The following is a 27,472-nucleotide window of genomic DNA, read 5'->3' as shown; positions in this document are numbered from 1 at the left end:
AGAGTTCCGATACTAGAGATTGGGTAGCTGGGTGAGAGCATTTTCAAATTTCACATGCATGTGCATACACACCAACAAGCGCCACAATATTCCACCTCAGTAAGCTAAGCAGCACCATCTAGTGGAGAACAGATCCGTTACACTAAGCCCTGCCTGAATGGGCCAAACTCACTTTTCAGGAACACAAATCTCTCCACCTGCTTAGTTTATGGACTACAAAGTAATTCTTCGTTTGACTTCTAAGGGAAAACAATGTAATATCAATTGTTTTTCAGTCTATTCGCTGGTCCATCTATACAATTTTCTCTTTTTTAGAATCTTTTTTTTTCTTCATACAGAAAGAGAAAAAATTATATTTGTTGTCATTTTTATTAAAAATATTTTTCGCTAATTTTCTGCTATATTTTTTAACTTTTGCAACTTCTTTTCAAATTCTATTTTACATCCCTCATTTCATTTTATTTCAATATATTCATTTTCTCAAATTTTCCAAAGATTTCCTTTTTCCCCTCATGTTTAATGTAATCTATCAAGTTCAATAGCCAGAAAAAAACACACCTAGGGTGTAGCATTTTTTTGATTTGTGTGTGTAGTTTTTAATTTTTTAATTTTAATTTTTTACCTTATTAATTCCTTTTCTTCCTTCAAAACAACAAAACGGGAATTCACCCCAAAAGAAACAGCAGAAACAAAAGACAGCCATGGACGAAATCAACACAGGAACAAGCAAGATGTTTGACCCAGAATTTAACATCACGATAATAAGAATACCAGTTGAGGCCGAAAATAGGTTATAATCCCTCTCTGTGGAGACAAAAGAAGTAAAAGCTAGTCAGGATGAAATAAAAAAATGCTTTAACTGAGGTGCAATCTCCAATGGATGCCACGGCGGCAAGGATGGATAAGGCAGAACAGGAAATCAGCGATAGGACAAACTTATGGAGAATCCTGAAACAGAATAAAAAAGGGACAATAATGCAAAAAAAACATTACCAATTAGAGAAATCAGTGACTCATTAAAAAGAAACATCAGAATCATAGGAGTCCCAGAAGATGAAGGGAGAGAAAAAGTGGTAGAAGGGTTATGTCAGCAAATCATAGTGGATAACTTTCCTTACCTGTGGAAAGGCACAGACTTCAAAACACAGGAAGAACAGAGGACTCCCATAAGATTCAACAAAAGCCAACCATCAAAAGGCAGGAAACTACAAGGAAAGACAGACCAGGTTTGCAGCAGTCCTATCCACAGAAAATTGGCAGGCCAGAAAGGAGGGGCAAGAAATATTCAATGTGCTGAATCAGAAAAATATGCAGACAAAATTCCTAATCCAGCAAGGCTGTCTTTCAAAATAAAAGGAGATTAAAATTTTCCCAGACAAAAAAAATTTAAAGGAGTTCGAGACCACTTAACATGCCCTCAAGAAATTTCAGGGGGACTCTCTGGGGGGTGAAAAAATGAAAAAAGAAAAAAAAATGGCCAAGAACACCAAAGACTAGAAAGCACACCACAAACTCCACACCAAACTCCACACCACCACAAACTCCAAGTTTACAAGAAACATAATGGCAATAAGCTCATATCTTTGAGTACTCACTCTAAAAGTCAGTGGGCTAAATATTCCAATAAAAATACACAGGTAACAGAGTGGGGGGGGGAAACAAGATCCATCTATATGCTGTTTACAAGAGACTCACATTAAACCTATAGACACCTTCAGATTGAAAAAAAGGGGATGGAGAACCATCTATCATGGTAATGGTCACCAAAGAAAGCCAGAGTAACCTTATTCATATTAGACAATCTAGACTTTAAAATAAAGACTGTAACAAGAGATGAAGAAAGATGTATCATACTTAAGGGTGTTTGTCCACCAAGAAGACTTAAAATCTGTAAACATTTATGCTCCAAATGTGAAAGCACCCAAATATATAAATGAACTAATCGCAAATATAAAGAAGCTAAAGAATAATACCATAATACTATGGGACTGCAATACCCCACTTATAGCAATGGAAAGATCATCTAAACAGAAATTCAACAAACGAACAATGGCTTTTAGTGAGACACTGGACCAGATGGACTTAACAGATATATTCAGAATATTTCCTCCTAAAGCAGTAGAATATATATTCTTCTCCAGGATACATGGAACATTCTGCAGAATAGATCACATACTGGGACATGGATCAGCCTTCTCCAAGTACAAAAAGATAACGATCATACCGTGCATATTTTCAGACCACAAGGCTATGAACCTTGAAATCAACCACAAGAAAATATTTGGATAGAGAAATACTTGGAGACTGAAGAACATCCTACTAAAGAATGAATGGTTGAAAGCAAGCTGATGCAGCCACTCTGGAAAACAATGTGGAGGTTCCTCAAAAACTACAAAGAGAACTACCCTATCACCCAGCAATTGCACTGCTAAGCAATTGCACTGCTAAGCAATATCCAGGGATACTGGTGTGCTGCTTCAAAGGGACACAAGCACCACCATGTTTATAGCAGCACTATCAACAATAGCCAAAGGATGGAAAGGACCCAAACGTCCATCGACGGATGAATGGATAAAGAAGATAAGATTATATGTATATAATCTTCTTTATATGTCTATATCTATATCTATATCTATATCTATCTATATCTATATCTAATCTATATGAGAGAGAGATAATTACTCGGCAAACAAAAAGAATGAAATCTTGCATTTTGCAAGTACATGGATAGACCTGGAGGGTATTATGCTAGGTGAAATTAGTGCAAGACAAAAATCTTGCAGACGAGCTAAGCCTGCCCTTCCGCCCTGTGCACCTTGCATATCTGCTTCGGCAAATATGCCAGATCCTGCAGTAGCATCACCACAAACCTAGCAGTGAGCAATTAGCACAGACTGAGGCCACACCACTCCACAGTGAGTCCTGCCCCTGGGAGAGGGAAAGATAAGGTACACACCAGTCTGACTGTGGCCCCAGCGGTGGGCTGGGGGCAGATATCAGGTCTGACTGTGCCTCCGCCCACCAACACAAGTTATTCCAGACAGCACAGGGGAAGTGCCCTGCAGTTCTGCGCCACTCCAGAGACTATCCAAAATTATGAAACGGAAGAATCCTCCTCAAAAGAAACTCCAGGAAGTAGTGACAGATAACGAATTGATCAAAAACGATTTAAGCAATAAAACAAAACATGAATTTAAATAATAGTCATAAAATTAATAGTTGGGATTAAAAAAGCATAAAGGACAACAGAGAAACTATTGTTACAGAGATCAAGGGACTAAGAAAAAGGAGGAGCAAAAATTGCTATAAGTGAGGTGCAAAATAAAATGGATGTGACAACAGCTCAGATTGAAGAGACATAGGAGAGAATAGGTGAATCAGAAGATAAAATTATGAAAAAAGGAAGCTTAGAAAAAAAGATAAAAATCCAGGAGTATGAGAGGAGAATTAGCGAGCTAAGGGACACAATTAAATGTAATAGCATATGCATAATTGGGATTCCAGAAGTGGAAGAGAGAAGGAAAGGTGCTGAAGGTATACTCGAAGAAACGATAGCTGAGAACTTCCCTGATCTGGGGAAGGAAAAAGGCATTGAAATCCAAGAGGCACAGAAAACTCCCTTCAGACGTAACTTGAATCGATCTTCATCACATATAGTCAAACTGGCAAAATACAAGGATAAAGAGAAAATTCTGAAAGCAGCTAGGGATAAACATGCTCTAATATATGAAGGGAGACCTATAAGACTAGTGACAGATTTATCTACTGAAACTTGGCAGGCCAGAAAGGAATGGCAGGATATCTTCAATGTGATGAAGAGAAAAACTATGCAGCCGAGAATTTTAATCCAGCAAGTGTCATTTAGAATAGAATGAGAGATAAAGGTATTCCACCCCCCCCCCCAAAAAAAAAAACAAAAAAAGAAGGAATTCATCACAACTAAACCAGCGCTACAAGTGATCCTAAGGGGTATTCTGTGAGTGAAATGTTACAAGGGCCACAAAGTACTAGAGACATCACTACAAGCATGAAACCTACAGAGATCATGACTCTAAACCCATATCTTTCTATAATAACACTGAATGTAAATAGACTAAATGCTCCAACCAAAAGACATAGGGTATCAGAAAGGATAAAAAAACAAGACCCATCTATTTTCTGTCTACAAGAGACTCATTTTAGACCTGAGGACACCTTCTAATTGAAAGAGAAGGGAAGGAAAACTATGCTACTGGAACTCAAAAGAAAACTGGAGTAGCCATACTGATATCAGGCAAACTAGACTATAAATTTAAAGGCTGAAGATTAATTTAATAAATTTAATTTAACTTAAGTTAATAAATTAAAGACTATTAATTTAATAAATTAATAAATTAAAGACTATATATTAAAGGATGAAGAATGACATTATATAATAATTACAGGATCTATCGATCAGGAAAGCTAACAATTAAAAATGTCTATGTGCCAAAAACGGGAGCCCCCCAAAAGATAAAACAATTCATCACAATCATAAGCAACCTTCTTGATAAGAATGTGTTAATTTCAGGGGACTTTAATACCCCAGTGACAACAATGGATAGATCATCTAGACAAAGGATCAATAAAGAAACAAGGGCACTGAATGATACATCAGAACAGATGGACTTGACAGATATATTTAGAACTCTGCAAACCAAAGCAACAGAATATACTTTCTTCTCGAATGCACATGGCACATTCTCCAAGATAGATCACATACTGGACACAAAACAGCCCTTTATAATAACTATACAAGAATTGAGATCATACCATGCATAATTTCAGACCACAATGCTATGAAGCTTGAAATCAACGACAGGATGAAGTCTAGAAAACCTCCAAAAGCATGGAGGTTAAAGAACACCCTACTAAAGAATGAATGAGTCAACCAGCCAGTTAGAGAGGAAATTATGAAATATATAGAAAATATACATTTATATATATATAAATTTTACCTCAGTTCTTAGCACACATAATTATGACTTTTACTTATTATTTATTAGTTAACTCAGAATTTCACCAAATTAAAAGGAACAATTATATAAGATATATGAAACCCAAAATGAAACAGATAATATAAATAACCTTCCACAAGGAAGTCTCCCTGTAGTCATATGACATCCATGGGTTTAAGGTAGGAATCACTAAGTTTCCTCTTGGAATAAGGTTTCCACTGAGCACTAAATTATTTTCAAAATGTCCATAATAAGGTGGTTCCAGGCCTGGACTCATAAGAGTCCTGAGTAAACTTCGGTGCTGCTGTCTCTCCACAAGAAGTTTTGTATTGCTCTCTGACAGTCACTCATTAGTCTGAAGATTACAAAACCAAATACATTTTCTTTTTCCCAAAATCTTTCCTAAATTCCTTATATTTTTTAAGTTTCTGTAATATTAAATAGCATTTGCCATTGAACAGTGTTTTAACACTTAACATGTGACAGAGCACACCTACTATCTAAAATTATACTTTGAAAATTGTTCTAAAGAAATAATGTTTCCAGGGGGATTCCTAACAATTCAAACCAGGGAAGGGAGAGAAGTGGCTATCAGTGATGTACATAGCTTAACAAATAATACTTGCTTCTTCTGGAATGGCTGTACTGACAGGATCCTTCAGGATGCCATTATATATACATATATTTATAAACATTTTTCTGATGTAAAATTAAACCATCCCTCAAAGACATTTTCAAGCGTTTGCTTTCACCACTCTTGTACATTTCACTTATTATCTCAAAGAAACTGAGAATTTGACACTGAGGAGTTATTAGATGGCAGAGGTGTGATCAGAAAGAACTAAAAACAGCCACAGAGGCAATTAGCTTATAACAGTTACCGAGGCACTGGAGGCAGAATCTGCCCTTTCTGTCTTCAGTCTTCCAAATACCTCCCTCCCACTATGGTGCTCTTTTTAGCCACTATTGGAATTATACTACCCCCAGCCCTGAGTGAGTCTTTCTGTATTTCACCTGTATGCCTTTATGTAAAGTAGAAAAAGCATAAAGCATAGTTTGTCTCAATCCTACTCTAGTAATCATACCAAAGATCACAATCAAGAGAATAAATGAACCAAGCTGCCAGGATGAGTAGTAGTACTTGACCTTTTAGGTTAAAGATGTAATCTTCCAAAAAGAAACTCATCAACATTTTTATTTAGGGTAAATCTGACAAGCAATTTTATAATAATATGCTTCTAAATGAGAAAGCTTCAAACAATGCACTTAAAGACTAGCAGATCCGATCAATGGAAAATATACAGGGCGGGGGGTGCGGGGTGGGGGTGGGGGAAGAGTCCCTGTAAAACCGAAAAAAAGAGGAGGGATGCAAACTGTCCTGCACTAACATTTCAAAGGTGAGTTCACTTAGAAACATCATTTTCCAAAATGACACGATCTAGTTGGCTTTCACTTCCAACTCATCTCATGATCTTGGCTCCACAGAAATTATGCTTTAGAGGCAAAATAATAAGTTAATTTCTTTTCTATGATTCTGTTTTGACTTACGTGTTCAGGTTATTTCTCAAGGACTTTCTAACTTTTCATTCTTCTAGGTAGAGTTGCCTGTAGGTTTCTAACTCTGTTTTAGTAGAATCTTCTTGAGAAGTCTTCATTGTAGAGATCTGAGATTTCGGATCTTTAATTCTAAGTTCCATTTGACTTCTCGTTGAGCATGAGCATTTTCCCTTAACTTGTCCAAGTTTTCTTGAGCTGCTGCTTGTGCCTAAAGCAAATTAATAGGATAGTTTTAAAATAGCTATAATCTGAAAAATTAATTATAAATGTTTCCTTTAGTTCTGAGTCAATGATTCAGAGAGCAATTTTAAATGAAAAAAAGCTCAAGTATAAAATATTTATCATCAATGTCAACTGAATTAAACATGATTTATAAAATTAAAGTTCAATCATTCTTGTATTAGTATTCATGCAATCTGATAATTCAAATAATAGAATCAATGACAAAATTTTAAAAGTCAACAATAAACTTAAGAATAATCCAAGTACAGTGCAAATTTTAAATCACAATTTTTCTTTTCCTCTTAATAGTGAGACTAGTTGTTTAAATCATCATTTTTTCTTATCCTCTTGATTTAGTAGGAATAAAGATGAAAACAAATCTTTAAAGGCAGGAACATATGCCTCCAGAAATCTACAAATTACCATAAAGCAAGTAGAGGAAACACATACAATACATATATCCAAAATGTAATTTTCAGTGAAATGAATTAAAGCACATTACAGATCAATAAATTAACCTGTAAAAACATGTTGACTTCGTGTCATTTTTCTATGTAATTTTTCTGGACTATGTCCAGTCGTGCTCTTTCTTCAATATCCCGTTTATACTGTTCCACTTGACTGCGTTCTACCATATTCATTTCCATAAATTGTTTCCATTTGACTACTTCTTGCTGTAACTTCTTGTTACTGCTCACTTCTTGTTATTGCTCTCTAGTTTTTCACGTTCTTTGAAAGATTTCATTGGTAATAACTCTTGTTGAAGAACTTGATATTTTGCATTGAGGTGCAAAACTCATTTTTATGATGTAGTTTCCAGTTCCGTTGTAATGACATCAGCCTGCATGAATAAAACAATATAGTTTGGAATTGGAGTGAAAACAGTCTCTAACTAAAAACTACTATCAAAATTTTGTTCCAGATTTTAAGTAATCTCTAAGCCCACTGTGAGGCATGAACTCACAATCTCAAGATCAAGAGTAACTGAGCCAGCCAGGGACTCAAAATTTAAATAAACTCATTTGCAACAAAATTTTACCTGTGTTAGAATTTGGAACCTTAAACAACTCAGAAAATCAAGAGACACGTTAAAGCCATCAGGTGTTTCTGAAATAGATTTTTGCTATCATTGTCTTTACTACACAATATTTGCACTTCATTCTATACTTTTATCTTTCTATGATTTTTCCATATCTTTCTTTCATAAAATAAGTCCCCTCTTAGGAGAAAATCTCTTAGCCCTTCCCCATCTTAACACTCCATAATTTTTAAAGAAGTTTTAGCAATATCATATTGACTTATGTATGCCCAAGTCAAAAAATACGTCCCATGATAAGACTCTGGAAATAAGACTAATTCATGAATCTATAAGTAATGATTCTAATGCCACGACCTGTTTCTGAACTGCAAATGTTTATGCTAATTTGAACTGCATTCCCAGGAGAAATGATTCTCCAGGATGTGTTAAGAAATCACATCTCCCAGTATAAAACTTTAATTGGATGATCCACATATGTTTTTGAGGCAAAAAAATTTTTATTTCAATACTGTTATCTTGTAATCCTTTGTTACTTTCTAGAAAATAAGAGATCATACTAAACAAAAACAACAAAACTGGCTAGGGTTTCAGTGATGCTGAGTTGGGAAGGACTTCCATTCATTCTATATGATTGGTAAGACAAGGTGAGTGGATGTGGTGGTTTTATAAATTTGTTGATACCTCTGTGAAAATCCCTCCCCTTAAATATATGCTGCCTTCAGTAACTCGTTTCTAGTGAACAGAATATGCAGAACTGCTGTGATTTTTAAGGCCAGCTGAGAAAATGTGATACCGCTTCCATCTGACTTTCTTTCTCTAGGGAACCTCACACTTAGAACGCAGCCACCACATTGTGAGGAATCCCAGGCTACCTAGTGAGTCTTCATGTAGATACTCCAGCTGAGACTAGCCAACATCCTAGCCAAAGGCCAGCCTCAACAGCCAAACACGTGCATGAACAAGCCTTTAGATGATTCTAGTCTCCAGCTTCCAGTTATGCCAGCTGATGCCAAATGAAGAAGAAATGAGTTGCTCTACTCTGTCTAAAGATTGGTGAACAAGATAAATGCTGTTTTGAACTACTAGGTTTAGAGGTGGCTTATTATGCAGCAGTAAATTGCTACCACAGATACTGATACTAAAAATGGTGTGCTGCTATTCAAAAAAACCTAAAACTAAACTTCCTTTGAACCAGGAAGTAGGTGGAACCTGGAAAGATGTAGAAAAGCGTAAGAATGAGACCCAAAAATGGCCTCCACAAGACTCTTAGTGGAAACCTGATGGCCTGTGAAGAGGCTGACAGCAAGGGTTTCTAAGCAAGTAAAGAAAATGACACTGGAGGAAAGGGAAGTCATGCTACAAAATACCTGAAAGTAAAACGGATAGGAAAGAGAAACTAAAGAAAGACTATGCAACTGAAAGGAACCAGGACTTACTGGGTTCAAGTATCTGTTTCTCATTTACGGCCTCTTTACATGTTGAACTGTCAAATAATGCTAAAATAAAGAAATGGCTTTTGGGTTAAGAGAAAATCCAGGGTGCTATCAGGAAAACAGAAAGATTTAAGGTATGCCTCCAATTTCTTTAAGGATCTTAAGAGTATAAGATTTTTTTTTAAAGTGGGTTCCACACCCGACATGGGGCCTAAACTCAGCACCCAGAGATTGTGTCACATGCTCTACCAACTGGGCCAGCCAGGAGCCCCAAGAGTAGACAAATTTTAAAGGCATTGTCCTATAAGAGCTTCACAGGAAACCTGAAGCGAAAAGCTTATCTCAAAAGGACTTGGGAGGGTCGCTTTGCTAAAACACGGCATGAAATCCAGTAATATTTACAGGAAACTAAAAAAAAAGGTAAGAGATTTATAGTAGCAAACATACTATTTGCCACCTTGGACTAAAAGAGACCAACTAGTGCAAAATGAAAAGAGGCCTTTGGGTCTTAGAAGTCCCACAGGGAGGAAGCAGGATGAAAAAACAGCTGCAAATACAGGTCATTCCTTATGAAAAGAAAGGAACCAAGAGCTTAAAGAGTAAAGAAAGGGAAGAGACATGGAGAAAGTATTCCCGTGGTTAGGACTACGTCCCAACTTAAGAATTGACAGCATGCATCGGGCAATATTTCAAAACTCTTATGGACTAGGGTGCTTCCCATCTTCTTTTTCTGAATGGGAGAGTCTTCAGCAGTTGACTAGAATGTTGCATTTGTGAGTGGTAAATAACAGTCTCTTTCGTTCTCAAGTCCTCATATTGAGAACCCTTGCACTCAAGGAGCTATACTTTAGATACCATAACCCAGGCAGCTTATCCCCACTGCACCTGATTAAGATGGTGAGATCTTGGACTCAAGCCCTGAACCTGATGCCATGATAACTGAGACTTGCAGGAGGTATTGGAGGGGGAGGGGAGTGAATGTATTTTTCAAGTCGGAGGAATACAAAAATTTGTGGCCAGTGGGTAAATTATACTGCTTTTTAAAGGTGTCCATAGGTTTTAAATATTAATTCCATTAAAAAAAAAGGCCATGGAACAACCTTAGTGACTTGCTCCTAATGAACAGAATATGTGACTATGATCTTGTGTGTATCCCAAGCCTAGGTGACAAAAGGCGATACAGCTTCTGCCTTGCTCTGTATCTCAGGCTGCTTACTTGGAATTTAGCTCCCCATCTAGTGAGGAAGTCTAGGCCACAAAGAGCGTCTAAGTGTGTCAGTTTAAGTGTTTCTGCTGCCTCCTGAACTGAAGTCCCAGGCAACAGCCAGCATCAACCACCAGACGATAGTGAACAAATCTTCAAATGGATCCAGCCCCAAACCTTTCAGTTGCCCCACCTGAAGCTGAGCGGGGCAGAGACTAGCTGTCCTGACCACATTTTCCTAACAGATTTGTGAACAAAAGAAATCTAATCTTTGGGGAGTTTGTTAAGAAAAAAACAAAAATGATAAATTGAAAAGTGGATTAAAAAAAAAGAGAAGACACATAAACCTGTATAGGAGAAATTGGTCTCCATTAAAGTAGGATGTAATGAATGTTAAGATTAATTTATTAACAACCAATGGTGCTAATGAGAAGAAGCAGATAACTAGAAGCAAGATCTAAGAAGTTTTTCTCTCAGTTTTTCCCCAGTTAGGATCATATTAGCTGCTCAATTTCCATATATGGCCTTTATTATGTTGAGGTAGGGTTCCTCTAAGCTTATTTTGTTGAGGTTTGTATCATGAATGGATGTTATAGTTTGTCAAATTCTTTTTCTGCATCTATTGCAATATTTTATTCTTTTTTGAAAATTATTATGAGGTATCACATTCATTGATTTCCAAATATTGAACCACCCCTGCAAACCAAGCATAAATCCCATTTGGTTATAGTGAATAATTAATTTTAATTATAGTGAATAATAATTTTAATATTTATTTATTTTTGAGAAAGAGCACAAGCAGGGGAGGGACAAAGAGAGAGGGAAACACAGAATCTGAAATAATCTCCAGGGTCCAAGCTGTCAACAGAGCCTGACACTGGGCTCAAACCGACGGACCATGAGATCGTAACCTGAGCTGAAGTTGGATACTTACCTGACTAAGCCACCAAGCTGCCCCTGCCCCCCGGAAATGATTTTTAAATGTATTGTTGGATTCAGTTTGCTTATTTTGTTGAAGATTTTTGCATGTTCATCAGAGATGCTGGCCTGTAATTCTCTTTGTGGTGTCTTTATCTGGTTTTGGTATCAGGGTACAGCTGGCATAGAATGAATTTGGAAGTTTCCCTTCCTTTTATGTTTTTCTGGAAAAAGTTGAAAAGGACAGGTTAAACTTTCTTTTTTCTTTTCTTTTTGTTTTCCTGTATTAGTTCTTCTTTACATGTTAATATTTATGTCTGAAGTCATCTGGTCCTAGACTTGTGTTTGTTGAGAGTTTTCTGATTTCTGATTCAGTTTCCTTGCTGGTTATTGATTTTTTTTTTCAAATTTTCTATTTCTTCTTGTTTAAGTTTGGTAAGTTTTATATTTCTAGGAATTTTTTCATTTCTTCTAAGTTGTCCAAATTTATGGCATACATTTTTTTCACAATACTCTCTCATACATATTTGCATTTGTGTGGTGTTGGTTCTTATTTCTACTCTCACATTTGTGGTTTTATTTATTTCGGTCTTTTCTATTTTCTTGATTACTCTGGCTAACGCCTTATCAGTTTTATTAATTTTTACAAAGAACCAGCTTTAGGTTTCATTGATCTGTTCTAGTTTTATCTGTTTTTTGTTTCTCTATCATTCTTTTCTGCTTTAATCTCTTTTTTAAATTTTATTTTGAGAGAGACCACAAAAGAGTGGGGGATGGGCAGAGAGAGAGAGAGAGAGAGAGAGGGAATACCAGGTAGGTTCCATGCTGGCAGCAGAGAGCCTAACACGGGGCTCTATCTCACAACTGTGAGATCATGACCTGAGCCAAAATCGAGAGTCAGACAACCAGGTAAGCCACCCAAAGTCCCCCTGCTCTGATCATTATTACTTGCTTTCTTCTGCTGGTTATGGGCTTCATTTATTGTTCTTTTTCTAGCTCCTTTGGTGTAAGGTTAGGTTGTTTGAAATTTTTCTTGCTTCTTGAAGTAGGCTTATATTGCTCTGTACTTCCCTCTTAGGACCATTTTTGCAGCATCTCAAAGGTTTCAGGACATTGTTTTTTCATTTCCATTTGTATACACGTAATTTTTAAAATTTCTTCTTGTATTTCCTGCTTAACCCATTCCAGTGTAGTAGCACGCTATTTAACTTGCATGTATTGTTTTTAAAAATTAAGGCCTGTTTTTTTGTTTGTGATCCATTCTTGAAAGTATTCCATGTACACTTGAAAACAATGTGTATTCTGTTTTAGGATGAAACGTTCTGAAAAAATCTCTTAAGTCCAATCTGGTCCTCTCTGTCCTTCAAGCCATATTGTATCCTTTCTTTTTTTTTTAAATATATGAAATTTATTGTCACATTGGTTTCCATACAACACCCAGTGCTCATCCCACAGGTGCCCTCTTAAATACCCATCACCCACCCTCCAATCCCTCCCACCCCTCATCAGCCCTCAGTTTGTTCTCAGTTTTTAAGATTATCTTATGCTTTGGCTTTCTCCCACTCTAACCTCTTTTTTTTTCCTTCCCCCTCCCCCATGGGTTCCTGTTAAGTTTTGCAGGATCCACATAAGAGTTAACACATATGATATCTTCTTTCTCTGTATGGCTCAAAGCCACAGTGTGCTCTTGGTTTTGGGGGTAGATTCCCGTGGTTCATCACTTATAGACAACACACAGGGCTCATCCCAACTAGTGCCCTCCTCAATGCCCACCACCCACTTTCCCTTCTCACCCACCGCCCCCCCATCAACCCTCTATTTTTTCTCTGCATTCAAGAGTCTCTTATGGTTTGCCCCTCTCCTCTGTTTGTAACTAATTTTCCTCTTCCTTTCCCCCAGGGTCTTCTGTTAAGATTCTCAAGTTCCACAAATGAGCGAAAACATATGATATCTGTCTTTCTGTGACTTGTTTCATGCAGCATAACACCTTCCAGTTCCAGCCACATTGCAAGACATAGCACGATTTCACTCTTTCTCCATGCCAGGTAGTATTCCAGTGTATATATAAGCCACATCTCTTTATCAGTTGATGGGCATTTAGGCTCTTTCCACAATTTGGCTATTGTTGAAAGCACTGCTAGAGACATTGGAGTAGATGTGCCCCTAGTAATCAGCACTCCTGTATCCTTTGCATAAATTCCCAATAGTGCTATTGAGGGGTCGTAGGGTAGTTTGATTTTCAATTGTTTTGAGGAACCTACACATTCTTCCACAGCGGCTGCACCAGCTTGCATTACCACCAACAGTGCAAACATACCCTCGCTTTCAGTCTGCAGGTGTCTTTGTGTCTAAAATGAGGTTTTTATAGGCAGGATACAGATGGGTCTTGTTTTTTAATCCATCCTGTCACCCTAGGTCTTTTGTTTGGAGTGTTTATTCCATTTATATCCAAATTATTGACACTTATGTATTTACTGTCATTTTACTACTTTTGTGGTTGTTTCTGGAGATTTTCTCAAATCCTTTATTGTTTTTCTCTCAATGTCTTTCTAATTTGCTTTAAGGATATATTTGGATTTCTTTCTCTTTATTCTTTGCATGCTTATTAGTGGGCTTTGTTGTTGATAGGCAATTTGTATATCACCTCTTCTACGTGTAGCAGTCTATATTGTTGATGGTCACTTAAGTTAGAGCTCATTTTTTTTCTCCTCCCCATGTTTTGATAAGCTATTATATTGTATATCCTTTTTTGGGTCATTCCTTGACGATTTTTTTTTACAGAAATATATATTTTACTTTTACATTTCCTGCCTTTATACTGTCATTTTTGATCTCTCCTTTCCACTCAGAGTCTCCTATAATATTTTTTACAGGCGGATTTAGTGGTCACAAATTCCTTCCATTTTTGTTTGAGAAATTCTTTATCACTTCTTCTCTTATGAATGATAGCCTTACTGGATAGAGTGTATTTGGCTGCAGATTTTTCTCATTCAGCACTTTGAATATATCATGCCAATTCCTTCTGCCTTGCAAAGTTTCTGTTGAAAAATCTCCTGCTAGCCTTATGGGTTTTCCCTTGGAAGTTAATGACTTGTTTTGCTACTTTTAAGCCTTCGTGGCTCAGTCGGTAAAGCATGACTTGATCTTATCTCAAGTTGTGACCTCGCATTTTGTGGGTTTAAGCCCTCCAGTGGGCTCTCCACTGACAACACAGAGAGTGCTTGGGATTCTCTCCCTCTCTCTCTCTGCCCCTCCCCTGCTTGTGTCTGCATTCCGTCATGGAAATAAAAAAAAGAAAAAAGAAAACACTAAAAACAAAGATGTTAGCAGTATATTTTGCAAATTTAATTACAACATGTCTTGGGTGTCGATTTTGATGGAATTTCTCTGTGCCTTCTGGATCTTGGTGTCTGTTTTCTTCTCCACATTAGGGAATTTTTCAGTTATTGTGTCTTCAAATCAATTATCTGTCCACTTCTCTCTGTCTTCTTCTGGGACTCCTATCATATGAATGTTTTTATATTTGACGGAGTCACAGAGTTCCTTAAGTCTATTCTTGCATTGATAATTCTTCTTGGTCTTCTTCAGCCTCACTGCTTTCCATTACTTTGTCTTCTAAGTCATTAATTTTTTCCTCTGCTTCTTCCAGCTTGCTGTTTATTTTTACTACACTCTTCATCTCTGATTCTGGAACTCTTTTATGTCTGTAGCAAGGGTCCCTCTGATGTCTTCCATTCTTTTCTCAAGTCCAGTGAATAGCCTTATGATCATTCTTTTAAATTCCCCATTAGGCGTGTTATTTACATATGTCCCATTTAGGTCTCTGGCCATGGCCTTATCCTGTTCTTTCATTTGGGATAAATGCCTCTGTCTTTTCATTTTGTCTAAATGTCTGCCAGATTCTGTGTGTTAGAGAAGCCAGTTATGTCACCTGCTTCAGAAAGTAATGGACTTAGGAAAAAGACGTCATGTAATGCCCAGGGTCTAGCACTTCAGGGAGTGTCACCAGTGTGTGCTGCATGTGTTCTGCTGTTGTGTTCTGGCTATGCTATCCTTCAGGCGAGTCGTCTGCAGAGACTCTCCTTGCCTGGTCTGGTGAGTTTTTGGTCCCTGACCTGAACGTAGCGAGTTTTAACTAGGTGTGCTCTGGTCTGCTTATGAAATGAGACCTGTCACCACCTCCACTGGAAATGAGGCCAAGGGAAACTCTCTGGCTGGGAGATGTGGTGTGGGCAGGCATTTTTCTTGGTTTGGGAGATGGGTCTGCTGTGCTGGACCTCAAGCAAGAGTGATTAAAAAATGAAGTTCCACCAGAGTGCAAGGGAGTAGTGCTTGATGTAAGCAAGCTAGGTAGCCAGTGTTAGCAATGCACTGCTTCCTGCAGGTGACTTTATATTTGTGGTGACGGGCAGGAGAAGGAGATGTTGCCAGCCAGCAGCTTTGTTCCTACACACAGGTCTCTCTGAACTTTGCCTCTGAGGGACGTGCTCTGAGAAGAGCAACTAATCTCCTCATTGTGTGCCCCAGGCACTCTTCAGACCACTGTATCCATGCTGTATGCTCCCACGTTGTTTGCCTGCCTTCTGTCGAAGAGCAGTGCAGTACTTCTGGGCTCTAAGCCATCTAAACCGGATACCCTTTTAAACTCCAGACTTGAAGCACTACTGGTTGCAAGAACTCACGAAATGCAGCCCTTCTTGTTTTCCAAGCCAGTGGGTATGGGGATATGTTCTCTTTGTGCATTCCCCTGTGCATTCCTCTCTCTCATCCTTACCCACAATCTCGACTCCCGTCTGCAGCAGCCAGGATCTGTTTCTCTTCTAGGCGACATTTCTGCATCAAGGACCTTCTTTGATGTGGCCTCTTTTCTCTCTTTTGTTGTGGAGTTTGTTCTCTCAGTCTTCAGGTCGATTTCTGGGGTATTTAGGGTGAGCTGACTGTTACCTAGTTGTATTCGTGGGATGAGGCAAGCCTAGAGTCCTCCTACTCCTCTGCCATCTTCCTGTCTCTAAGATCTTTTGCTAAGACTCCCTTCAATTCCAAAATTCTTACGGGTAGGCAGAAATGCCTCTTTAGAATTTCCCAAGGTAGAAGCACAGAGACATATGATTTGAAGCACAATAGTTGAAAAACTATAAAGAGTCAATGTGATAACCAAAACTGGGCCTTTGATCTGATTTCAATTAAAGGAAATAGGCAGCTTTTAGTATTTTTTATTCCATTGAATACTCAATCTTCATTCTCCTTTCCTCAGTGAGGAAATAAAGAGAATGTTATAGAATCATTTTTCATCTTTTCAGTAGCAAAACAAATGTACTGTCCTTTAGTACTACTTAAATTAACTGCACATTCTCTTTTACTTTATTCCAACCTTGTTTTTGTGGGGAGGTAAGACCACAAAGACCTCTTTGTCTTGTCCCACAATGCTTCTCCATATCATACAAGTTGGCTTCAAAGTTTGTTGTCATTCAAATTACCAATTTACTATCTGTCTCTGATAAATCAACTTAATACTAACTCACTATGTACAGCTGTATTATTTGAATGATGTAATGATTATTCCATTAATTATATGCTGAGCTATAACGTATAGCTATGCATATCTTTCTATTTAAGTGAAACAAGGGGATACAGACTACTGTGTTTCCAAGAATGTAGGATCTGTGCCAAGAACAGGATTAACACCAGTGTTACACAAAAGAACCAGGTCAGAAGAGGATCTCATTGTGAAATGCAAGATGATGGATTAGCAAGATTGCTTAACAGGAAAGAGGAATAGCTCAGAGTTAATTTTTCCTTCCTAGATGGTGAAAACTATGGATGAGTCTATGCATTATAATGAGATAATAAAACATGAAGTAAACGGTAGACTGAGTCAAGAGATCCTATGGCCAAGATTTGATGGAAATGAAAGTGGGCACCACTGAGACACTAAAAGTTTGCACAGGCGGGGAACCTGGGTGGCTCAGTCAGTTGAGCCTCAACCTCTCAGGTCATGATCCCAAGGTCATGGGACCAAGACCACTGTCAGCCTCAACACTGTGAAGCCTGCTAAAAATTCTCTCTCCTCTCTCTCTCCCCACACACCCCCTCGTCCTGCTTGTGCATGTTCTAAAAATACATATAAATATAAATAAATAGATAAAAGTCTGAACACACTAAAGAAAGAGCATTTTATGTTTTTGAGCCTGACTTCACATTGAGTCATGGGGTCAGCAATGGCTGGCGTAGCCAGCATAGGCTGGCGAAAGTGTCCTTCAAGAAGCAAAAATCTCTGTAGGAGCAAAGTTAAGTTCTACTACATTGACTTTTTATTATTACACAAGTGACTGGTAATTTGCAAGATAACTAGGAAAAAGTTTTCATAAAATTTGATATGGTACTGGCATAAGGACAGACATATAGATCAATGTATTATCATTGAGAATCTAAACATAAACTCTCACATTATAGTGAACTGATTTTCCACAAGGGTGCCAGACAATTAGAATAAGAATAGTCTTTATAACAAGCGGTACTGAGACAGATGGATACCCACATGCAAAGTAATAAAATCAGACCTCTACCCCATAGCATATATAAAAAATTAAAATCTAAGAGCTAAAATGATAAAACTCTTAGAAAAAAGCTTACATGTATATGTTTGTGACTGGATTTGGCAATGATTTCTTAGACATGACACCAAAAGACAAAAGCAGATTGAGTTTACTTCATCAAAATTAAAAAATACTATGCTTCAAGTATCACCATCAAGAAAGTGAAAAGGCAAGTGACTAAATAGGAGAAAATACCTGAAAATCCCATATCTCTTAAGGGATTTGTATGTAGGATATTTAAATAACTCTTCCAATAACGAAAAGACAATCCAGTAGAAAAACGGGCAAAAGAATGGATTAGTTCTTTAAAGACGATACAGAAAGGGATAATAACGTTCAAAGGGAGATGTTCGGGTGACTGGGTGGCTCAGTTAAGCTTCTGACTTGGGTTCAGGTCACGATCTCACGGTTCTTGGGTTCGAGCCCCGCATCAGGCTCTGTGCTGACAGCTGGGAGCCTGGAGCCTGTTTCAGATTCTGTGTCTCCCTTTCTCTCTGCCTCTCCCCTGCTCACACTGTCTGTCTCAAAAATAAAGGAGACATGTTCAACAGCATTAGTTCTAAGAAAATGCAAACCAAAAACCACAAGAAGCCGTTTCATACCCACTAGAATTGCTATCATAAAAGTAACAGATAATGACAAATATTGGCAAGAATCAGGAAAATGGGTACTCTCAAAAACTGCTGATGAAAATGTAATGTTGCTGCCACTTTGGAAACAGTCTGGCAGTTCCTCAAAAGGTTAATCTAGAAAAACAGTTGTTCTAAACTTATTTGAGAGAGAGTGCACAAGTGGGGTAGAGGAACAGAGGAGAGGGAGGGAGAGAATCCCAAGCAGGCTCCAATGTAGGGCTTGATTCCACAACCCTGAGATCATGACCTGAGCTGAAATCAAGAGCCGGCCACGCAACTGGCTGAGCCACCCAGTTGCCTGCCCCTTCTCAAAAGGTTGAAAAAACAAAACAAAAACAAACAGAAAAGTTTATTTAACAGAGTTACCATGTGAACCAGCAACTGTATTTATAGGTATATACCCAAGAGAAATCAAAACATGTTCACATAAAAAGGTGTTCATCACACAAAAAATAACCTCAAAATGGATGAAAAACCTCAATGGAAGACAGGAAGCTATCAAAATCCTCGAGGAGAAAGCAGGCAAGACCCTCTTTGATCTTGCCTGCAGCTTCTTATTCAAAACGTCTCCGGAGGCAAGGGAAACAAAGGAAAAAATGTACTAGGGGGACCTCATTAAAATAAAAAGCTTGTGCACAGCGAAGGAAACAATCAAAACTAAAAGGAAACCTACAGAATGGGAGAAGGTATTTGCAAATAACATATCAGAGAAAGGGTTAGTATCCAAAATCTACAAGGAACTTCTCAAACTCAACACCCAAAACACAAGTCATCCAGTGAAGTAATGGGCAAAAGACATGAATAGACACTGCTCCAAAGACATCCAGATGGCCATACAAATCAAAACCACACTGAGATACCACCTTGCGCCTGTCAGAATGGCTCACATTAACAACTCAGGCAACAACACATGTTGGCGAGGATGCAGAGAAGAGGATCTTTTTCCATTGCTGGTGGCAAGGCAAGCTGGTGCCGCCATTCTGGAAAACATGGAGTTTCCTCAAAAAACTAAAAATAGACCTAACCTACGACCCAGCAATTGCACTACTAGGCATTTATGCAAGGGATACAGGTGTGCTGTTTCGAAGGGACACATGCACCGCCAGGTTTAGAGCAGCACTCTCAACAATAGCCACAGTATGCAAAGAGCCGAAATGTCCACCGATGGATGAATGGATAAAGAAGATGTGGTATGGGGCGCCTGGGTGGCTCAGTCGGTTAAGCGGCTGACTTTGGCTCACGTCATTTGATCTCCCAGTCCGTGAGTTCGAGCCCCGCGTCAATTTGTGTGCTGACAGCTCAGAGCCTGGAGCCTGTTTCAGATTCTGTGTCTCCCTCTCTCTGACCCTCCGCTGTTCACACTCTGTCTCTTCTTGTCTCAGAAATGGGTAAAACGTTAAAAAAAAATTAAAAAAAAGGATGGGGTATATATAGTCCATGGATTATTACTCAGCAATCAAAAAGAATGAAATCCTTCCATTTGCAACTACGTGGATGGAACTGGAGTGTATTATGCTAAGTGAAATTAGTCGAAAGACAAAAATTATATGAATTCCCTCGTATGAGGACTTTAAGAGACAAAACAGATGAACAAAAGGGAAGGGGAACAAAAATAATATAAAAACAGGGAGGAAGACAAACACAGGAGACTCAGAGAACAAACTGAGGGTTGCTGGAGGGGTTGTGGGGGGGGTGTGCTAAATGGGTAAGGGGCATTAAGGAATCTATTCCTGAAATCATGGCTTCACTAAATGCTAATTTGGATACAAATTTGAAAAAAATAAAAACTAAATATACAACAAGAATAATGCGCGCCCACCACAAAAAAATTTCTCAACCAAGGAAGCCTCTGGTTTTGGAATTCAGGAGATAAGGACCTTCTAGAGAAGTCAGAGCTATGGACTGAGTTGGCTGAAAGCTATCTAAGTTTTTTTTTCACAAGGAAGACCTTAAAGTGGCAGAAAATTTCATGCCATAACCCTAATTCCTTTCTGTAGGGATCTACAGAAAATCCCTCGTTATTCTTTAAGCTTCATCAGTTTTGGATAATCTTACAAATTTTAGTTTTTGAGACCTTAATGATTTCTTTAGGACATAGTAGCAGGACAACGCCTAGCACTCTCCTTCATAGAAGACTGATCAACAGATTGTCATGTTACTCGCATGAAAATTCCCTAATACAATGTGACTTATTAGACCTCTAGAAAAGAAAATAATTTTCAATGTCTCTTCGGCCACAAAAAGGACAAGTCAACAGAATGTTCTAGTTCCCCTGACGGGTATAGCTCTAATGAAAATTGCATGTATATTATATAGCTTGTGTGACTGACAGAAAAGAGTTGGTCAGTGTATCTACCTCATTGCTCTCACTTAGGATTTACAGAGTGATTCTTACAAAGGAGGGTGAGAGTGGGATGACATTAACTGTTCCGCTTGGAAAACAGTTGGGGTTTCACTACATACCAATAAATTAGAATCCTGAATGGCACATTAGTCTTTCCTGAGATTGTTTTGTGAAATTTCTGAAAGGCTGATTAACTCAAGTGAGTGAAAACTCTGAACTTGCAATGGTAGGAGCACTATGTTACTAGGTAAGGCCCTTAGTGAGCACACATTTCTAAATTTTTATTGGCATTTCTTTTCCTTTCCAAATACAAAAAGTCCATTCCTTTGAGAAGGACATTTGCATAACGACCTGCTAAGTAATTCTTGATGAAGACAATAAATTGCAAACGTGTAATTGTGAATTACAACTAATCATTATTGACATAACCCTTTCTCAAACTCTCACTGAAGTGTTGAGACTACAAGAGAAAGTCAAAATTCAAGATGAAATGATCACTCAAAGTGTGCAGAGGTTTGAAACACGTTGAAAAATATTAGCAGGGACTCACACATCTGTATGCCAACGTTCACAGCAGAATTATATACAGTAGCCAAAAGGAGGACTAAACCAAATGCTCATTGAAGTATATATAAAATGTTGCTTTTATTGGATTCTCACAATATTTTTATTTAAATCTCACTACAAACAATGCTTTATGAATTCAATCAGCTTCATCTCTATAGAAAAATTACATCACTAGTAGCAAGGAGGAACAATATCAACCAAATATTTTTGTCAGTGAGATTTTCCATATGATTAGTGAAATAAGGATTCCTTTTCAGTAAGACAGGCATTAAGAGATCGACTTACCAATTTTGCCTTTAGCATATTGCTCTGAAGATCTTGAATTTGGGCCGCTTGATGTTTGATGGTTTCTTCTTGCCTGGCATTTTTAACCTTTAGCCTAAAATGCAGATCTTAAGATAATTATTCTCACACATAATTTTAAAACAGTATCGTGTAATTTCTGAACAAATGAAGGTATTTCAGAAATTCTTAAAATTGTATCAAGAGGAAGTTTTGGGAATTGTGCCAATTTTCGCGTGTTTTGTGGTAATGGTGCAGAATTGAGAGATAAGATGCCAAATTTTTGCATTTCAAAATAGGTCAAATCTGGAATTTGTATCCAGCTTAACAATGATATACTGGCATAAGTAATACATTCCTCTTAGTACACTGCTTATCTGCTTTAAAAATAAGCTATTTTCTGTTAGGTTTAAATTATACTTTAGCATATGATCTTTCATCTTAGCGTATCTTATGGCCTCGGCATGTCATTCCTGTGCTTCTTGCAACTAAAATAAAGAAAAATAATTTTAAATACTGATCTTGTAGAACACCATCACCTATTTCTGTAACTAAAATTTTTTTTTAACTTTAGAGACAGAGAGGGAGAGGGCACAAACAAGTGGGAAGGGAGTCAGAGGGAGAGACAGAGAAAATGGTAAGCAGGCTGCAAGCTCAGGATGAAGCCTATGTGGGGCTCGGTCTCATGACTGGTCTCATGATGTCGGGTTTGGTATCATGACCTGAGTGGAAATTAAGAGTCAGGACGCTCAACCAACTAAGCCGTCCAAGTGCCGCTGTAACTAAAATCTTATTGGCCCCAGCCACACCCTCCTCTACATGCTGATCGATGGCTAGTATGAGGTCATAACAAGAGTTGAGCTTCTACAACAGAAACTATGACCTGAGATGAAAACATCTCAATACGGTTACAGAATAGTTTACAAATCTTACTTTCCTACAAAACATAACGTTGTTAATGTTTTTAAATTACATATGATCAGATAGACATATATCTACTGGTCAAATGGAGGAAATATAGGAATTTACCTTATGGTAAACATTTCAGTTTTCATATTCCAAGCACCATATCAACTATGATTTTAAATATTCACGTAGGTGAATGACATTGCTATTCTCGTGATTATGAAACTGAACATGCTGTTTTCAGTGACTACAAAATATTTCATGGAAGAGTTTGACAAGCAGTATCTTAGTAGGAGCCAGAAAGCCTGGGTCTGAATTCCCAATTCTGCTGGTTATGAGCTGTATGACCTTGAGCACACTACCTAAAATTCGGTGTCTCAGTCTCTGCATCTGTAAAATGAAGGTAATAACAGTACCACTGGGGTACCTGAGTGGCTCAGTCGGGTCAGCGTCTGGCTCTTGATTTCGGCTCAGGACATGATCTCAGAGTCATGTGATTGAGCCCCACATAGAGCTCTGTGTGGATAGCGAGGAGCCTGCTTGGCAATCTCTCTCTCTCTCTCTCTCTCTCTCTCTCTCTCTCTTTCTCTAAAAATAAAGAACCTTATAAAATTGATCTCATAAATAATAATAGGATCTACCTCACTGGGATCTTGGGAATTTAAAATTAGGAAATAATACATGAACTACTTAGAAGGGTACATACACAATGTCAGTTCTAAGTGTATGCATTTAGCATGCTTACTGTGGCTGTATTTTGCGTTCCAATACAATGAAATAGTTTAGGCAGGTGGCATGCCAATACAAGTGGTCCTCTATACAAATTATACTGACGTCATTCTTCATACCACCGCAAGTGGCAGCAAATGGGGAGCATGAGGCCCAGAATCTCTCCTCAGTACTTCACACATCTTTCGCCAACGCTACCAAAAAACAGTATTTTTTTTCCCACTTATAATACTTTTAACTAACTCCCTCTCTATACTACACAGTGGACAATACTCACGGACTACAGTACAAATAGCACTTCCTAGATTGAGTAATGGATGCTTTACGTGACCAGTAGAGGCAAGGGAAAGTCACTGACATGGAAATAATGGAGTCTTGCTAAAACAAAGTGCCTCAATCATTTCATGTCCATACTGTTTATGTTAGGCTGCTTTAGCAGGTACTCTGATGAAGGGATTAAGGCTTTGTGGTAACAGCCTATCAGAAAAGCTGTCTTCAGAGCTTTGCAGTTGGTAAAGTACTATAAATCTGTAAATCCCAGCACTGGCTGCATAAGAAAGAAAGATTTCAATTTCTCCTTTCCTATTAACCATTTGCTTAATTTTTGAGGCTTTGTACATCTATCACGCTGCTTCTCCCCTTGCAGTGGACTCGAACATTCTTTAATGTATCGTCTCATTCACAGATTCTTCTTCACCTATTTCCTTCTTTTACACTAAAATCTAACTTTTACTCCTACCATTCCACTATTATATTTTGAGGGTCATCAAGTACCTCTTTTTTATTTTTTTTTAATTTTTTAAGGTCTTTATCCTGCTTTGCTTCTCAGCAGCAGCTGAGAAAAATGACCATGCCCTCCCTCTGCTCTTCTGACCCCACCTTGTTTCTAAAGGATGGCAACCCCTGATATTAAGTCCTTGAGCCTTGCTATCTGTGTTTTGAATTGCTCTAGAGGCTTCAAAACCAGATTCCCTAATTCACATTTCCAGCATTGACCCCTTTACCTAGGCCCTGTGTACTTTTCGTTCTTGCGTCTAGGTGCTCGTAGACAACATCCTCAACCACACACTCAAAAATCATTATTTGACATGGATTACCTTTGTAGACAGCTATTCGTGTACATTTTATTTAGACTCTTTCAGTGTTATTTTGAGTGTGTTTTTCTTATTGAGTCTTGGGGGACACCCTTGCCCTTAGAGTGCTGACCAGCATAGTTTGTCTCGCTTTTCTTTATAACACGACATTTATCTCAAGGGCTGGATGATCACTGGTTTGCCTTTGTTTCCTTTTGAGTAATTTCTTAGTACATAGAGATTTGAATTTACGGAAGTCTTCTGAAGTTCTTTTCGGACGCCTACTGGACTATACTGTTAGGAAGGTTAAGTTGGCTAGAGCTACCTCTTCTTCCCAATCCAGAATCTTCACCTCAAAATTGTGTGCATCAAATATTTTCACCCAGGTAGCCCCTTGTTTGGGGATTCAGGAGATAAGAACCTTCTAGAGAAGTCAGAGCTATGGACTGAGTTGGCTGAAAGCTAAATTTTTGTTTCACAAGAAAGACCTTAAAGTGGCAGAAAATTTCATGCCATAACCCTAATTCCTTTCTATAGTGATCTACAGAAAATCCCTCATTATTCTTTAATAAGCTTCATCAGTTTTGGATAATCTTACAAATTTTAGTTTTTGAGACCTTAATTATTTCTTTAGGGCATAGTAGCAGGACAACGCTTAGCACTCTCCTTCATAGAAGAATGATCAACAGATTGGTCATGTTACATGAAAATTGGCTCATTTATAAGACGTCTAGAAAAGAAAATAATTTTCAATGTCTCTTCGGCTACAAAAAGGACAAGTCAACAGAATGTTCTAGTTCCCCTGACAGGTATAGCTCTAATGAAACTTGCATATATATTATATAGCTTGTGTGACTGACAGAAAAGAGTTGGTCAGTGTATCTACCTCATTGCTCCCACTTAGGATTTACAATGTGAATCCTAAAAAGGAAAGTGAGAGTGGGATGACATTAACTGTTCCGCTTGGAAAACAGTTGGGGTTTCACTATATATCAATAAATTAGAATCCTGAATGGCACATTAGTCTTTTCTGATATTGAATTGTGAAATCTCTGAAAGGCTAATTAACTCAAGTGAATAGAAAAAAATGAGTTTCTGAACTTGCAATGGTAGGAGCACTATGTTACTAGGTAAGGCCCTGAGGGAGCAGATATTTCTTTTTCTTAATCTGATGAAGAGATTAAGGCTTTGTGGTACAGCATATCAGAAAAGCTGTCCCCAGATATTTGCAGTTGGTAAAGTGCTATAAATCTGTAAATCCCTTTCCTGGCTGTGTATGGAAGAAAGAAAATTTAGCGTGCTTTATCATAGTGAGAGGGAAACAAAAAATAAACATTTGATTGAATATTTCTCCTCTATTTAATAAAGTACTTTCATTAATAGTTTTACTTATATAAGTTTTTTGTGTTTGTAGAGATATACCCACAATTTTTAACCTTTATTTTTTGATACAGAGTATGAGTCTGAGTGGAGCAGAACGTGAAGGACACAACGGATCCAACGCAGGTTCTGCTGACAGCAGAAATCCCACTGCAGGGTTCCATCTCAAGAACGTGGAGATCATGACCTGAGCCAAAGGCAGACTCTGATTCGACTGGAGCCCGTCACCCCTCAATTTAGTATTTCATTTCTTAACATATATTTAGAAAAAAAATCTTTGTTATACCAAAGTTTCCAAGAAGAATTTATTGATACAGTATAAAGCACTTAATTTTATCGGAAAAACTGTTAAGTTAAAATATTTTCAATTTATGCAAGGATAAGTACCACATGTATCAATTATTATTATCCCTTAAATTTATACTTAGGAAGACGAAATTACCTGTCACTAAAAAAATAAAAACAATGTCAAATAAAGGACTGAATTGTTCTGCACAGGTTAGATGACAAGTGTCAAGAGAGTTAAAGCTAATGGGAGTTAAAAGAGTCAGAGAAAGTTCATTGGAAAGGAGACTGTGAGCCAAGTCCGAATAACATAGGTTTACTCACGAGGAACAGAAACTAAAAAGACAGTAAGGACAGCATGAGTAACGGCTGAGAGATGGTGAAATCAACACAATTAACTCAGAGGATAAATCTGACGGCAGATACATTGAAAACGGTTGTCCACACAAGAACTACGCAGCAGTATTAATAGGCAAGAAGTGGACACAACCCAAAGGTCCATCAACTGATGAATGAACAAGGGCCTTAGCCCAAAATGGAGTACTGTTTGACAATAAAAAGAAATGAAGCACTGATATAAGCTGTAAACACAGATGAACCCAGAAAACATTAAGTGAAGCTAGCTACTCCCAAGGGACCACACGTTGTGTGACTCCATTTATATGAAATATTCACAAGAGGCAACTCCACTGAGAGACCAAGTAGTAGACTGGTGGTTGCCTGAGGCTTGGGGCAACGGGTAATTGTTTCCTTTCAGGGCGAGGAAAATATTCTACTCGATGGCAGTGATGGTTGCATGAGTGTACACAGAGACAGTGAACTGTGCGTGGCAAATGGGTGATTTTTATGGTATATTTTACTTCAAAAGTGCTCAATGGCAGGACACAGTGTTCTTAATTCTCACTTTTGGTCCTCCATACTCTACATGATCTGAATATTTCCGTGCTTTGACAATATGTCTAAAAGAAAATGAAGGAAAGGCCTAAGTTCAAGTGGTTTGTGAAGTGATCTTTCTGTACAAGTCATCCTGAAATCAATACATATTCTTCCCAAAAGTGAAGATGAGAACTAAGACAGTTATCTGAAACATTCCATTAAACATTATCTTCTGATTTGATCTAGCTCGCCTCATCATGGTAATAGAGATATCGTTAAAAAACATTGTTTAGTAGGGGACAAAAGTCTCTTGTGGCACCTTAGCCGCTACGTGAGTTAACCATCCAATTGTTCTTTCAGCTCAGGTCATGATCTCACGGTTCATGAGACTGAGCCTCACATTAGCTCTACACTGACAGCATGGAGCCTGCTTGGCAATCTCTCTCTCTCCTC

At 38.0% G+C, this 27,472-nt stretch overlaps 1 pseudogene; it reads right to left on the bottom strand.

Annotated features, from left to right (window-relative positions):
* Positions 1-27,472, bottom strand: part of LOC122230446 — a 78,510-nt pseudogene that overhangs the window by 7,955 nt on the left and 43,083 nt on the right.

Source organism: Panthera tigris, chromosome F2, assembly GCF_018350195.1.
Source record: "Panthera tigris isolate Pti1 chromosome F2, P.tigris_Pti1_mat1.1, whole genome shotgun sequence".
Lineage (NCBI taxonomy): Eukaryota > Metazoa > Chordata > Mammalia > Carnivora > Felidae > Panthera > Panthera tigris.
This window is presented reverse-complemented; position numbering and strand designations above follow the sequence as displayed.